Genomic DNA, 16,580 nt, shown 5'->3' with positions numbered 1-16,580 from the left:
TCAACGATAATGCACCGAGCCCCCTGGGTGACATCAAGAAGCTTGCAATTACCTCCCTTTACTTCAGAAGGTAGATAAAACTGCTGGAGAAACTCAGCGGGACAGGATGCTTCTATGGAGCGAAGGAATAGGTGATGTTTCGGATCGAGCCCCTTCTTCAGACTGATGTGGGCAAAGATCCTATTGCGGAGCAAGATAGACCACTCCTGCTAAATGCAATGGGCTGACGTGTAGTACGCAACGGAACGGAACGTGGGCCTTTTTTTCATCCATTTCAGTAACCCGACCCGACCCGACTCGCAGTGTAATCAACGTTGCGGGGGAACAGTTTGTGTTAATAAATTTAAATTCTGAAAATGAGGAGAAGATTTTCACCAAATAACTTTTATTTTTATGAGGATGTTTCCGTAACCGGCTTCCGTCTCCGCACTAGTATCTTTGCTCCGCTGTGGGATCTTTGGTGCGGAGACGGAAGCCGGTTATGGAAATGGGGCCGAAAATTACCCGTGAATCTGCCCATGACCGTACTACGTCTTTTTCGTCGAGTGATCTATCTTGCTCGCTATAGGGTCTTTGGATGTGGGGGGGGGCGTGAAGAAGAAAGGAAGAGGCGGAGACAGTGGGCTGTGGGAGAGCTGCGAAGGGGAAGGGAAGGAGGGAGAAAGCAAGGACTACCTGAAATTGGAGAAGTCAATGTTCATACCGCTGGGGTGTAAAGTTTACTTTTACTTCCTTTACTTCAGAGTATCCGTACGTTTTCACGAGGATGTTTACTTTTAGAGATACAGTGCAGAAACAGGCCCTTCGGCCCACCGAGTCCGCGCCGACCAGCGATCCCCGCACACTAACACTATCCTATACCAACACACACTAAGGGCCAATTAACCAGCAAACCTGCACGTCTTTGGAATGTGAGAGTGTCATCGATTAATACAGCGTAGAAACAGGCCCTGCAGCCCAACTTTCCCTCATCGGCCAACAATGTCTCAGCTACACAAGTCCCACTTGCCTGCACTTAGTCCATAACCCTCCAACCCTGTCCTATCCAACGTACCTGTCTAACTGTTTCTTAAACGTTGGGATAGTCCCAGCCTCAACTACCTCCTCTGGCAGCTCGTTCCTTACACCCACCACCCTTTGTGTGAAAAAGTTACCCCTCAGATTCCTATTTAATCTTTTCCCCTTCACCTTAAACCTATGTCCTGTGGTCCTCGATTCCCCTACTCTGGGTGAAAGACTCAGATGCTGTGCAGCTACCCGATCTATTTGTCTCATGATTTTGTACACCTCTATAAGATCTCCCCTCATCCTCCTACGCTCCATGGAATAAAAACCCAGCCTATTCAACCTCTCCCTGTAGCTCACACCCTCTAGTCCTGGCACCATCCTCGTAAATCTTTTCTGCACCCTTTCAAACTTGACAATATCTTTCCTGCAACATGGCGTCTCGGAGAAAATCCACGCAGGTCACGGGGGGAACGTGCAAACTCGGGACAGACAGCACCCGTGGTCGTGATCGAACCCGGATCTCTGATGCTGCGAGGCAGGCCACTCCACCGTGCCGCCGTAGTTCAGCGCTGGTGTGGGTTGGATGACTTATGAATACAAGGCCCCGTCTGCTGGCTCAGATCCACAGAGAATAACCACTGACGTCACTTAAGGTGAGGCGTGGGCAAGAGAGGTGGCTGAGTTAGATCTCAGAGGGCGGTGGAGGCCGGTTCTCTGGATACTTTCAAGAGAGGGCTAGATAGGGCTCTTAAAGATGGCGGAGTCAGGAGATATGGGGAGAAGGCAGGAACGGGGTACTGATTGGGGATGATCAGCCGTGATCACATTGAATGGCGGTGATGGCTCGAAGGGCCGAATGGCCTGCCCCTGCACCTATTGTCTATTGTCTATCTTCTGCTGTCTTGACCAACTTATCTCCCCAAAAAGCAGATGAAGGGCACTACGTGTAAAATCCTCTGCTGCGGGAAATGATTGGTGCGAAAATGACTATTTTTACATGTGGTGAAAAGCTTTGAGACATTTGCAATAAGCATCATGAAAAATACATTATTTGCGCACACGATATTTCTAAAAAAAAAAATTGTTTTGAATTTCATTTCTTGTTTCTTTCGGAACTTCAGAAAAGAAATCGGATTAAAAAAAAACTACGGCTGTAAATGATGTCGGAAGGAACTGCAGATGCTGGTTTACAGCGAAGAAAGGCACAAAGTGCTGGAGTAACTCGGCGGGTCAGGCAGCGTCTCCGGAGAGAAGGAATGGGTGACAGCCCTGATTTGTTTAAGAAAGAACTTGCAGATGCTGGAAAAATCGAAGGTAGACAAAAATGACGGAGAAACTCAGCGGGTGAGGCAGCATCTATGGAGCGAAGGAATGGGTGATGTTTCATAAATGCCAGCTCTGGGTTGTTCTGTACCTTTCCATACCTCTAGTTTCTCTCTCCCCTGACTCTCAGTCTGAGGAAGGGTCTCGACCCGAAACGTCACCCATTCCTTCTCTCCAGAGATGCTGCCTGTCCCGCTGAGTTACTCTAGCATTTTGTATCTATCTTTGGTGTAAACCAGCATCTGCAGTTCCTTCCTATGATGGGATGTGTTTGTTGAATGAATGAATGAATGAATGAATGAATGAATGAATGAATACGTTTATTGGCCAAGTATGTACACATACAAGGAATGTGCTTTGGTGCTCCGCTCACAAGTAACAACAGGACATACAGTAAACCATTAAGAATAACACATAAAACATTAAAACAGTAAGAATAAAACATTATAATTTAAACATGCGATTAAATAAAATACCAGAGCAAAAGGGAGGCTTTCGGTTGTTTGAGTAGAGCTACTGCTCGTGTTTTTATGTCTGGCTGTGGCAGCTTTGACAGTCCGGAGTCGCCTTCCAGAGGGAAGTGATTCAAAGAGTTTGTGGCCACGGTGAGAGGGGTCAAATATGATCTTACCCGCTCGCTTCCTGGCCCTTGCAGTGTGCAGTTCATCAATGGGGGGAAGGTAGCGGCCAACAGCCTTCTCAGCTGATCGGACGATAACTGGAGATAGACGATGTACTGAGTTACTCCACCATTTTGTGCCTATCTTGGCTGCAAATTATCTCTGAAGGTTTAAGACAAGAGGTGGGAAGTGAGACTCGTTGAATAATCTGTGAGGCAACAGGGAGTGCCACCTCCTCACAGCTCCAATGATCCCGGTTCGATCCTGACCTCTGATGCTGTCTGTGTGGAGTTTGCACGTCCTCCCAGTAGCTGAATCAACCTTGTTTGAGACCCTTGGACTATCCTTGATCGGACATTGCTGGCTTTGCCTTGCACTAATCCCTTATCATGTATCTATACACTGTAAACGGCTCAATTGTAATCATGTATTGTCTTTCCGCTGACTGGTTGGCAGGTAACAAAAACTTTTCACGGTACCTCGGTCCACGTGATCATAAACTAACTGACTGAACTATGTCAGCTCTGCCCTCTACTATTCTGATTGGTCCCCTGATAAGGAAACATGTTCCCGATGTTGGGGGAGTCCAGAACCAGGGCCACAGTTTAAGAATAAGGGGTCGGCCCATTTTGAAACGGAGACGAGGAAATACTTTTTTCACACAGAGAGTTTGAGTCTGTGGAATTCTCTGCTCAAGTGGCGGTGGAGGCCGGTTCTCTGGATACATTCAAGAGAGAGCTAGATAGGGCTCTTGAAGAAAGCGGAGTCAGGGGATATGGGGAGAAGGCAGGAACGGGGTACTGATGTGTGGATGATCAGCCATGATCACATCGAAGAGGCCGAATGGCCTACTCCTGCACCTCTTGTCTAGTGTCTATTGCCTGAGTGTCAGGGCTGAACACATTACCACAGTGTAATCAATGTCTGTGGTGTGTAGGGAGTTGATCGATGCTGCCTCTGAATCAATCCTTCCTCTAAACCTTCCACCTTGCACTGCTGCAGGCTGGCCATATATCCATATGCAATCACATGCTTCATGGCAGCATGCTAGTAACTCAGCGGGCCAGGGGGCATCTCTGGAGAGAATGACAACTAGGCACGCCAGCAGTTAGGAATAAAATGATCATAAGGTCATCAGTGATAGGAGTAGAATTAGGCCATTTGGCCAATCAAGTCTACTTCTCCATCTATCTCTTCCTCCTGACCCCTTTCTCCTGCCTTCTGCCCATAACTCCTGGCACCCGTACTAATCAAGAATCTATCTATCTTTGCCTTAAAAATCTCTGGAGAGAAAGAATGGGTGACGTTTCAGTCTGAAGAAGGGTCTCGACCCGAAACAACGTGCTCATCATATGTTAGCCCACTCATCCCTGGGATCATTCTTGTAAACCTCCACTGGACCCTCTCCAGAGCCAGCACATCCCTCCTCAGACATGGGGCCCAGGACTCCTCACAATACTCCAAATGACCAGCGCCTTATAGAGCCTCAGCGAGACCAAACGCAGGCTCGGCGATCGTTTCGCTGAACACCTCCACTCAGTCCGCTTAAGCCTACCTGATCTCCCGTTTGCTAAATACTTTGACACCCCCTCCCATTCCCAATCTGACCTTTCTGTCCTGAGCCTCCTCCATTGTCAGAGTGAGGCCCAGGGCAAATTGGAGGAACAGCACCTCATATTTCGCTTGGGCAGCTTACACCCCAGCAGTATGAACATTGACTTCTCTAACTTCCTGTAACCCTTGCTTTCCCTCTCTCTCCATCCCTCCACCATCCTAGTTCACCAACCAGTCTGACTGTCTCCCTAATTTTATCTCTGTATGCTTCATTGTCACCTTCTCCTAGTTAACAACTTTACATTTTCCTTGATCTCATCCCCTTTGAAGTCTCGTTTTCACACCTCATCCATCCTTTTCTCTTGTGTCTCCCTCTCCCCCGACTGATAATAGACAATAGGTGCAGGAGTAGGACAACGGCCCTTCGAGCCAGCACCGCCATTCACTGTGATCATGGCTGATCGTCCACAATCAGTACCCCGTTTCTGCCTTCTCCCCATATCCCTTGACTCCGCTATCTTTAAGAGCTCTATCTAACTCTCTATTGAAAGCATCCAGAGAATTGGCCTCCACTGCCTTCTGATGCTGAGAATTCCACAACTCTATGGGTGAAAAAGTTTGTCCTCATCTCCGTTCTAAATGGCCTACCCCTTATTCTTAAACTGTGTCCCTTGGTTCTGGTCTGCCCCAACATGGGGGACATGTTTCCTGCCTCTAGCGTGTCCAAACCTTTAAATAATCTTATATTCGGATCTCGACCCGAAACGTCACCCATTCCTTCTCTCCGGAGATGCTGCCCGTCCCGTTGAGTTGCTCCAGCAATTGGTGCCTGCCTCAACATTAGATCGCCGTTTTTGTATTCTGGCCCACTTGAAACAACACACACGAAGAAACTCTTGAACCTCGAAGCATGAAATCAGTCTCAGAAGCAAACACGTAACACTTGGTAAAATATATTAGTTCTGTAAATAACAGGGTAAGGCGTGCATTTTGTATTTTTCTGCATGCCACGTCTCAGTTGGCGGCAACAGACTCCTTTGTCTGTGAGCGTGCCGAGTTTGATTACACATTGTTGCCGGTCAAAGAAGCCTATAATCTCTTGAACTGCCGCTACCTAGCAATTGGTAATTCACGCGGCGCTGAAGGCAGTGTTTTGGAAGGTTTAATTGCCTCTGAGGTCGCTCTTCCGTCCATCATAGCAAAATGATGGCCTTCTGCTGCTCACGAGGGTGCTATTATCTTTTTGGAAAAAAAACGGGAAGAATTGTTACGCAATGAACTCCACTGAATAACAACCTAATTGTTTACAGAATTAGAATATATATTCATATGGATGAGGGCTTCTGTTTGAATCAGCTTGCTCTTTGTTGTTCCCTTCAAGTGCGTTTCACAGAAGATGAGAAAAAAGTTTTTTATATAAACTAGTGAGGGACAATGGTGACAAACAGCAGTGGGTTTTTTCTAATGTGTAGGAAGGAACTGCAGATGTCGGTTGAAACGAAGGTAGACACAAAAAGCTGGAGGAACTCAGCGGGTCAGCAGCATCTCTGGAGGAAAGGAATGGGGTGATTTTTTTTTGGGGGGTCGAGTCCTTTCTTCGGACTGGGAGTCAAGGGAATGAAACATACAGATGGTGATGTGGAACAAATGAATGAAAGATATGCAAAAAAAAGAGTAAAGGGCCTGTCCCACGAGCATGTGACTCCATGCAGGCAAGCGCGACCTAACGTGGTCACTTGAGCCGTACGGCCTTCGCGGGGGCCGGTCCCACTTCGATCGCCAGAGCCGTATGGAGTTGTGCGGAGCTGGTCCCGACATCGCGCGGGGCTCCGAAAAACTGACCGTGTTCAAAAATTCCGCGCGGCAACGGCCTGCCGGCCCGCAGCCGCCTCGACGCCGTACGCACCGCCTCGACGGGCGGCGCAGTGTTTGACGCCGTACGTCACGCGCGAAACTTCCCGTGGTACTTCGCGTTGAACTTCACGTCACTCACTCGACCTCCGCGCGGCCCCCGTTTCTGGTTTGGTCGCGTTTGCCCGCATGCAAGTCGCATGCTCGTGGGACAGGCCGTTTACGATGATAAGGATACAGCCATTGTTAGCCGAGGGCCAGACAATGAGACTCAACAAGACGACTTTTAAGTGTAGGAAGGTACTGCAGATGCTGGTTTACACTGACGATAGACACAAAATGCTGGAGTAACTCAGTGGGACAGGCAGCATTTCTGGAGAGAAGAAATGGGTGACGTTTCTGGTCGAAACCGTTCTTCGGACTGAGTCAGGAGAAAGGGAAATGAGAGATATAGACGGTGAGATATAGAACAATGAATGAAAGGTGGGCAAATAAAGTAACGATGATATAGGAAACAGGCCATTGTTAGCTGTCAGCTAGGTGAAAATGAGTTATAGACAATGAAACTCAACGAGACGACTGTAAATGCGGGAAGCAGCTGCCTCGAGAACTGCCACATTTCTCGACGTTTCAGGTCGAGACCCTTCTTCAGACTCAGGGGAGAGGGTGACACAGAGATATGGAAGGGTGAGGTGTGAAAACCACAGATCAAAGGGGATGAGGGCCAAGGAAAATGCCGAATAAATCATTGTTAGCTGAGGGGAAGCTGACAACGAAGCATACAAAGATAAAATTTAATCAGGAGAACTCGGAGAACTGGTCGGAGAACTCGGATGGGGGAGGGATGGAGAGAGAGGGAAAGCAAGGGTTACTTGAAGTTAGAGAAGTCAATATTCATACTGCTGGGTTGCAAGCTGACCAATAATAATAATGCCTGGAACGTCATTTAAATCCCTTTAGCTCTTTTCCCGTAGAAACATAGAAAAATAGGTGCAGGAGGAGGCCATTTGGCCCTTCGAGCCAGCACCGCCATTCATTGTGATCATCGCTCATCCACAATCAGTATCCAGTGCCTGCCTTCTCCCAATACCCCTTGATTCCGCTAGTCCCTAGAGCTCTATCTAAACTCTCCTTATTAAATTCATCCAGTGAATTGGCCTCCATTGCCTTCTGTGGCGGAGAATTCCACCAATTCACAACTCTCTGGGTGAAAAAGTTTTTCCTCATCTCAAGTTTTAAATGGCCTACCCCTTTATTCCCCACCAGTAACCCTGGCTAATACATATGTTTTTTTTTGTTAGTTTATTAGTAATATTTATGCGCATTGTGTTTTACAGGCCGATTATGCTGCTGCAAGTAAGAATTTCATTGTTTTGGCTTCATACATATGACAATTAAATACTTGACTGAACAATCGTCAGATAGAATAAACCAAGTCACATACTCGTGTAGAATAATTATTTGGGGAGCTGTGCAATTGAAACTGACCCTTAAAAATATCTTTTGGTTAAGCATATTTATAGAAAATAGACAATAGACAGTAGGTGCAGGAGTAGGCCATTCAGCCCTTCGAGCCAGCACCCGCCATTCACTGTGATCACGGCTGATCATCCACAATCAGTACCCCCTTCTCCCCATAACCCTTGACTCCGCTATCTTAAGAGCTCTATCTAACTTCTTAAAAAGTTTTTACTCATCTCCATTCTAATGTCCGACCCCGTTATTCTTAAACTGCGGCCCCCTGGTTCTGGACTCCCCCAACATCGGGAACTTGTTTCCTGCCTCTAGCATGTCCAAACCTTTAATAATCTTATATGTTTCAATAAGATACCCTCTCATCCTTCTAAATTCCAGAGTGTACAAGCCCAGCCGCTCCATTCTATCAACATATGACCGTCCCGCCATCCCGGGATAGCTCTGTGTCCTGTTCCTGGACGTTACAGTTTTCAGGCTCCTGTGCCTTCCACCTGAAGGCAGGGGTGAAATGTGAGTGAGGCCAGGGTGGTGTGGGTTTCTGACGATGCTGGCTGCTGTGGTGAAGCTTGGCTGGATGAGTAGATGATGATGATGATGATAATGCACTGATGTTGATGAATAATCAGTGATTGGGACCCTGTTGCCAGGGCAATAACTGCTCATTTGTTTAGTTTAGTTTTGAGATACAGCGCGAAAACAGGCCCTTTCAGCCCACCGACCAGCGATCCCCGCACACTAACACTATCCTACACCCACTAGGGACAATTTTTACTGTCACCAAGCCAATTAACCTACAAACCTGTACGTCTTCGGAGCGTGGGAGGAAACCGAAGATCTCGGGGAAAACCCACGCAGGCCACGGGGAGAATGTACAAACTCCGTACAGACAGTGCCCGTAGTCGAGATCGAACCCGGGTCTCTGACGCTGCATTCGCTGGAAGGCAGCATTTTCTACCGCCTGAGCTACCGTGGTCCCTCTCGAGTTAGTGAGTGCTCAACGAGATCCCAAGGCAGCATTGTACTTACTCTGGAATTACCTTGAAGTGGATTCCCATTGCCGTTCGATTACATATCAACCATCTCTGCCTCCAAAAGTAATTTGTGTGAAGCACTTGGCGATGTTTCAACGTGATATCCCGGTATATAAATATGTGTGTAAAAAATTATTATGACTGATTATATTATTAATGTCCAGTTTAACGTAGGAAGGAACTGCAGATGCTGGTTTGCACTGAAGATAGACAGGAAATGCTGGAGCAACTCAGCGGGTCAGGCAGCATCTCTGGGAGGGACGGAGTGGGTGACGTTTCGGGTCGAGACCCTTCTTCAGACTGAAACGTCACCCATTGCTTCTCTCCAGAGACGCTGCCTGTCCCGCTGAGTTACTCCAGCATTTTGTGCCTGGCGCCGGGGACTTAATCATGGGCTGGTTGCAGACAGGGCCGAGGTCCAAAACGCCCCATGGGTCGAATCCGTGGGTGTGTACGTGGTTCAAGCTGAGGCCCGGGTTGAACAGTGCAGTAACAGGCCTTTCAGCCCACAATGTCCATACCAGAAATGTTTCCAAGACCACCTCATCTCCCCTGGCTGCATGTGATCCATGATCCATGACCCATTCCCTGCATATCCATGTGCACTGGACAACGTTTAGTGCAAGGTGAAGTTGGCAAAGTCCGATCACGGATAGTCCGAGGATCGCCAATGAGGTCGATAGTAGTTCAGCGCGGCTCTCTGGTTGCGGTGGGATGATTCAGTTGCCTGTCAACAGCATTTCGACTTTCAACCTCTTTGACCTCAATGACAGGACCGTCCGAGGATGTTGCCAGGACCAGAGGGATCTACATCGGTGACACCAAGCGTAGGCTTGGCGATCGTTTCGCCGAACACCTCCGCTCGGTCCGCATTAACCAACCTGATCTCTTGGCGGCTCGGCACTTCAACTCCCCCTCCCATTCTGAATCCGACCTTTCTGTCCTGGGCCTCCTCCGTGGCCAGAGTGAGTCCCACCGTAAATTGGAGGAGCAGCACCTCATATTCCGCTTGGGCAGTCTGCACCTTAGCGGCATAAACATTGACTTCTCCAATTTCTGGTAGCTCTTGCTGTTTCCTCCCTTTCTCAGCTCTCCCTCAACCCTCGGGCTCCTCCTCTTCCTTTCTTCTCACCCCCCCCCATCCTACATCAGTCTGAAGAAGGGTTTCGGCCCGAAACGTTGCCTATTTCCTTCGCTCCATAGATGCTGCCTCACCCGCTGAGTTTCTCCAGCACTTTTGTCTAGCTATAGGGAGAGGTTGAGTAGGCTTGGACTCTATCCCATGGAGCGCAGGAGGATGAGGGGAGATCTCATAGAGGTGTACAAAATCATGAGAGGAATAGATTGGGTAGATGCTAGATTGTAATAGATGCTACTATTCCGCTGCCGGCCTTGCTGAGGCAGCGCGAGGTGTAGACGGAGTCAATGGAAAGGAGGTTGGTTTGCGTGATGGTCTGGGCTGCGTCCCACACAGAGGTACGTGTGGGACTGTTCCTCCACAGATTGAGGAGAGGTCAAATCCATAAGCGTCACGGGCAATTCCGTTTATCGGCCGTGGCCAGAGGAGGGAATTGGCGGGCGAGTGAGTGAGTGGCGGTGAGCTGTCCGATTTTGATTTTCTTCTTTTGACGCAAATAACTCAACGCCCGGGGCATGAATAACTCGTCAAACCGCAATAATAGCTCACCGTAAATCCGATTGAAACAAATGCTATTGATCCGACCAAAGAGTATTCTTTTAATTTGCAAGTAAAATCTATTCGGAGCAGAAATATGGAGAAAGCATTTGACACTGAATTACATGTCAGTGGGGGCGGGGGGGGGGGGGGGGGGTGCGTGGAATTACTTTTGATGGAGTCGGAAATAAATTACAGCGATCTTAATTAAGTGTCACTGTGACAATAAGCGATCTTGCTGACTGGATGTATGTTTGCTGATATTTGTGGCATGTTATTGCAAGCTGCTGACTCTGTCCGGGCCAGATCCACAGGTGTCCATTCTACTCGTGCCTCTGTTCGTGTGTTTTGTTTGGTTTTAAGAGACACGGCGCGGAAACAGGCCTTCGGCCCCGCCAGAGGGTGTGGTGAATCTGTGGAATTATTTGCCAAAGAGCCAAGTCAGTGGATATTTTTAAAGGCAGATAGGGATAGATTCTTGACTAGTACGGGTGTCAGGGTTTGTGGGGAGAAGGCAGGAGAATGGGGTTAGGAGGGAGAGATTGATCAGCCATGATTGAATGGCAGAGTAGACACGATGGGCCGAATGGCCTAATCATGCTCCCATCACTTATGACCTTAGGTAGACACAAAATGCTGGAGTAACTCAGCGGGTGAGGCAGCATCTACGGAGAGAAGGAATGGGCGACGTTTCGGGTCGAGACCCTTCTTCAGACTGATTCATTCCTTCTCTCCATAGATGCTGCCTCACCCGCTGAGTTACTCCAGCATTTTGTGTCTACCTTCGATTTTACCAGCATCTGCAGGTCTTCACACTTATGGCCGAATGACCAGCGATCCCCACACATTAACACACACGAGGGACAATTTTACATTTATACCGAGCCAAAACCTGCACGTCTTTGGAGCGTGGGAGGAAACGGAAGATCTCGGAGCAAACCCACGGGGAGAACGTACAAACTCCGTACAGACAGCACCCGAAGTCGGGATCGAACCATGGTCTCAGGCACAGTAAGCTCTGTAAGGCACAGTGCCGCCTTAATGGGCCTGTCCCACTTCGGCGACTTTTTAGGCGACTGCAAGAGACTGTGCAGTCACCACATGTTCGCGGGTGGTTGCCGGGGAGTCGCCTTCATGGTCGCGAGGAGTTCCCACATTCTGGGAACTAGTCGCGGCCTCATTATGGTCGCCGCAAATCTTTCAACATGTTGAAAAATTAGCGGCGACTAGAATGAAGCCGCCATGGAGAGTAGCGAGAATTCTCGAGCCGTAGGTGGGTCGCTAGGAGGTCCTAGTGGGTTGACAGGAGGTCGAAGGTTCTCGTAGGTTGTAGCCGGTGCTGACCGGTGAATTTCATTGGGAAAAAAAGGTAAGCAGTAGTTTTCAGAACCAAGGATACCCAACCGGTAATGTTAAATGTCCGCCGAGCTTCTGGCTTATTAAAAGTTGTCTCCACTCCTTCTCCCACCTTCTACTCCCCCCTCTACTCGCCTCTTTTAAATGACTTACCGTACACTGTGCTTTAGCCGTCTTAATTACAGCGCCAACCTTCCTGTTCATCGCGGTGTGTGTCTGTATCACCTTGGCTTTGCACCGTGTGAATTTCAGTCAGTGCTGCCCCCGCTTGCCCTGTCCCCCGCCTTTGCGATGTGTTTGTGTGTGTGTATTCCACTCTAACAGTCGCCGTTCCAGTTGCCGTTTTTTCAGGCGACTGCCGGGAACTTGACAGTCGCCAACAAACCGCTGAAAAATCGCCAAAGTGGGACTGGCCCGTAAGAGACAAACTCAATACCTAATTCCATTCAATTATTCAACGACACCTCATAGGATCACATGTACCTAGGTACAGTGAAATGCTTTGTTATGCTGGTAAAATGCAGCAGACCTCACATAGGCAGTACATAGGTGTCGCCACATTTTGGTACAACAGTTCACCTCCGCACAGTTCGCTTGCTTCGCCCAACACCTCCGCTCAGTCCGCCTTAACCAACCTGATCTCCCGGTGGCTCACCACTTCATCTCCCCCTCCCATTCCGAATCCGACCTTTCTGTCCTGGGCCTCCTCCACGGCCAGAGTGAGTCCCACCGCACATTGGAGGAGCAGCACCTCATGTTTCGCTTGGGTAGTTTACACCCCAGCGGTATGAACATTGACTTCTCCAATTACAGGTAGTCCTTGCTTTCTCCTTCCATCCCCTCCCCTTCCCAGCTTTCCCACGGCCCACTGTCTCCGCCTCTTCCTTTCTTATTCCCCCCCACCCCCTCGCCCCCACATCAGTCTGAAGAAGGGTCTCGACCCGAAACGTCACCTATTCCTTCTCTCCATAGACGCTGCCTCACCCGCTGAGTTACTCCAGCATTTTCGTCTACCTTTGACTTTTTCAAGCATCTGCAGTTCCTTCTTAAACAGTTCACCGAAGATTTCCGGAGAGAAGGAATGGGTGACGTTTCGGGTCGAAACCCTTCTTCAGACTTTCAGAAACGTCGCCCATTCCTTCTCTACAGAGATGCTGCCTGTCCCACTGAGTTACTCCAGCTTTTTGTGTCTATCTCCCATCTACTGCCCGCTGCCGGTTCTCCCTTTCGTTCCCATGATGACTGGAGGGGGTGCCGACCTTCCTGATTTAAATTATGGACGGCGTGGCTGCGCAGCGGGTAGAGCTGCTGCCTCACAGCTCCAGAGGCCCGTGTTCCACCCTGACCCCGGCTGCTGTCTGTGCGGAGTTTGCACAGTTCTCCCTGTGGCCGCCGGAGTTTCCTCCGGGTGCTCCGGTTTCCTCCCACATCCCAAAGACGCGCAGGTCTGCAGGTCTCTGGCTCGCGGGTAGTGGATGAGAAAGTGGGATAAAGTGGGATAACATGGAACTGGTTGTGAGCGAGTGATCGATGGTCGACGCAGACTCGATGGGCCGAAGGGCCATGTTTCCATGCTGTATCTTTCAAAGTCTTCCTGAGGTTGCATTTGACCAAAGAGGTGTGAGAATCAGGATATTCCTCACCTACCTACATTAGAGACAATAGACAATAGGTGCAGGAGTAAGCCATTCGGCCCTTCGAGCCAACACCGCCATTCAATGTGATCATGGCTGATCATCCCCAATCAGTACCCCGTTCCTGCCTTCTCCCCATATCCCCTGACTCCGCTATCTTTAAGAGCCCTATCTAGCTCTCTCTTGAAAGTATCCAGAGAACCGGCCTCCACCGCCCTCTGAGGCAGAGAATTCCACAGATTCTCCACTCTCTGTGAGAAAAAGTGTTTCCTCGTCTCCACCCATTATATCCACATTTTAGTTTAGTTTAGTTTAGAGATACAGCTCAGAAACAGGCCCTTCGGCCCATCGAGTCCGCGCCGACCAGCGATCCCCACACACACACTAACACTATCCCACACGCACTGGGGACCGTAAACAATTTTACCAAAGCCAATTACCCTACAAACCCGCACGTCTACGGAGTGTGTGGGAGGAAACCGGAGCGGCCGGAGAAAATCCACGCGGGTCACCGGGAGAACGTACCAACTCTGTACAGACAGCGCCCGTGGTGGGGATTGAACCCGGGTCTCCGGCGCGGTGAGGCAGCAACTCTACCGCTGCGCCACCGTGCCGCAGTTCAATGGGCCCAGTCAGATTTATAAGGGCTGATGGATGATCTGCGGTTAAGCGCTTTCATTGAAGTGAACGTGAGTCGAGAAAGAGGTCCACTTTATATCTCTCCATGATATTCGGTGCAACCAATTACTCGGTTTGCCGCCTGCCGGCCTCGGGTGGCGGTTAATTGCTTCTCTTTAGGGGATGTTCACTGGCTTGTCTGCTGTTTCCAAAATTGCAACTCCCTCTCCTAGATCGCAGCAAGAAATGATTATGTGCTTCAATTTATTTCCCTGCTCTCGATACAGTGGGTTCAGTCTCAGAAGAAACTGCAGATGCTGGAATCTTGCGCAGCCGTCTCAGACAGGTCTGAGCAATTTTATGTCATTAGTCTCAGCAGTGGTAGTGGTTACTCGCATCACATGCAAACACACTCACTCTTACTCCCGCCCCACCCCTCCCCCTCCATCTTCCCCCTTTCCCTTCTCCCCTCCCCTCCCTCTCATCCCTCCCATCTCCTCTCCCTCTCCCACTCCCCATCCCTCTCCCCTCCCCTCCCTCCCTCCCCCTCCTTCCTCCTCCCCCTCCCCCCTCCCCCTCCTCTCTCCTCCTTTCTCTCTTCCCCCTCCCCCTCCTCCCCCCCCTCTCTCCCCCTCCTCCCTCTCCTCCCCCTCTCCCTCCCTCCTCCTCCCTCTCATCCCCCTCCCTCCCTCTCCTCCCCCTCCCCCCCCCCCCTCCCCCTCCCCCCCCCCCCCCCTCCTCTCCCCGCCCTCTCCCTCTCCCTCCCCCATCGTCCCTCCCCATCTCCTCTCCCCCTCCCTCTTCCTCTCTCTCTCCCTCTCCCCTTCCTCGCCCCCACCGTCCTCCCGTCCTCCCCCCCTCCCTCTTCCCCTCTCCCCCCTCCCTCTTCCTCCCCTCCCTCTCCATTCGCCGGTTTCCTCCCACACCCCAAAGACGTGCAGGTTTGCTGGTGATTTGGCTGTGGTTATAAATGTATATTGTCCCTAGTATGTGTAGGATATTGTCAGTGTCCGGAAGCACTAATTCTTCCAGATCATCATCCTCTGTAATTATGCCCTCAGTTCATTCCTCTTCCCATTCTCTGTCATTCCCCGCGCGGACACATGGTGATTATTTCTGATTATGTTAAATGTCATTGGCCCTGTTTATTTATTTATTTATCTGTACCGTGCTGCGCTGATTAATAACGTGAGCCATGAAACTTCTTCCCTGATTGTAATTTTAGTGTAGTTTAGAGATACAGCGCGGAAGCAGGCCCTTCGGCCCACCGAGTCTGTGCCAACCAGAGATCCCCGCACACTAACATTACCCTACACCTACACCCACACACAAGGGACAGTTTGCAATTCATACCAAGCCAAGTGACCTACAAACTGTTTGAGAAAGAACTGCAGATGCTGGAAAAATCGAAGGTAGACAAAAATGCCGGAGAAACTCAGCAGGGTGAGGCAGGATCTATGGAGCGAAGGAACAGGTGACGTTTCGGGTCAAGACCCTTCTTCAGACTTCAGACCTATAGACTGGTCTTTGGAGTGTGGGAGGCAACTGGAGATCTTGGAGAAAACCCACGCAGGTCACGGGGAGAACGTACAAACTCCATACAGACAGAGCCCGTAGTCGGGATCGAACCCGGGTCACCGGCGCTGTGAGGCAGCAACTCTACCGCTGCGCCACCATGACGTGTGTGGAAGAAATTAGGCACAGTGGCTTGAATTTTCTAGAAAATTCCGCATAACTCGCTGAAAAAGCAAATCAAAAGACCACTTAAATGTTAATTATTTTATGAGCCCTTTGTGTTTCATTAGAAGGTTTTGCTATGCCATTGGGTATTCCCAGATGTAAATGCTAGATTTATTTTTATGGCTCCTGTATTTGTTGTCTTGGTGATACGGGGAAGAGCTGTTTCCCATTGTAGGGAACCTTGTTAATCGTGAGTAGTTCATGTTAGTTTATTGTCACGTGTACCGAGGTACAGCGAAAAGCTTTTGTTGCGTGCTATCCAGTCAGGCTTGTATAGTCTGGAATTTAGAAGGATGGGAGGGATTCTTATTGAAACATATAAGATTATCAAGGGTTTGGACACGCTAGAGGCAGGAAACATGTTCCCGGTGTTTGGGGGAGTCCACGACCAGGGGCCACAGCTTGAGAATAAGGGATAAGCCATTTAGAACGGAGATAAGGAAACACTTTTTCTCACAGAGAGTTGTGAGTCTGTGGAATTATCTGCGGCGGTTCGCTGGACACTTTCAAGGGAGAGCTAGATATGGCTCTTAAAGATAGCGGAGTCAGGGGATATGGGGAGCAGGCAGGAACGGGGTACTGATTGGGGATGATCAGCCATGATCACATTGAATGGCGGTGCTGGCTCGAAGGGCCAAATGGCCTCCTCCTGCAATTATTTTCTATGTTTCTAAGGGTGCTTATGACGTTACAA

General features: G+C 49.6%; 1 protein-coding gene across 19 annotated transcripts in view; it reads left to right on the top strand.

Annotated features, from left to right (window-relative positions):
- Positions 1-16,580, top strand: part of nrxn3 (neurexin 3) — a 1,403,890-nt gene that overhangs the window by 918,169 nt on the left and 469,141 nt on the right. The window lies entirely within an intron of this gene.

The sequence above is a fragment of the Amblyraja radiata genome, chromosome 9 (assembly GCF_010909765.2).
Source record: "Amblyraja radiata isolate CabotCenter1 chromosome 9, sAmbRad1.1.pri, whole genome shotgun sequence".
In the NCBI taxonomy this organism is placed as follows: domain Eukaryota; kingdom Metazoa; phylum Chordata; class Chondrichthyes; order Rajiformes; family Rajidae; genus Amblyraja; species Amblyraja radiata.
This window is presented reverse-complemented; position numbering and strand designations above follow the sequence as displayed.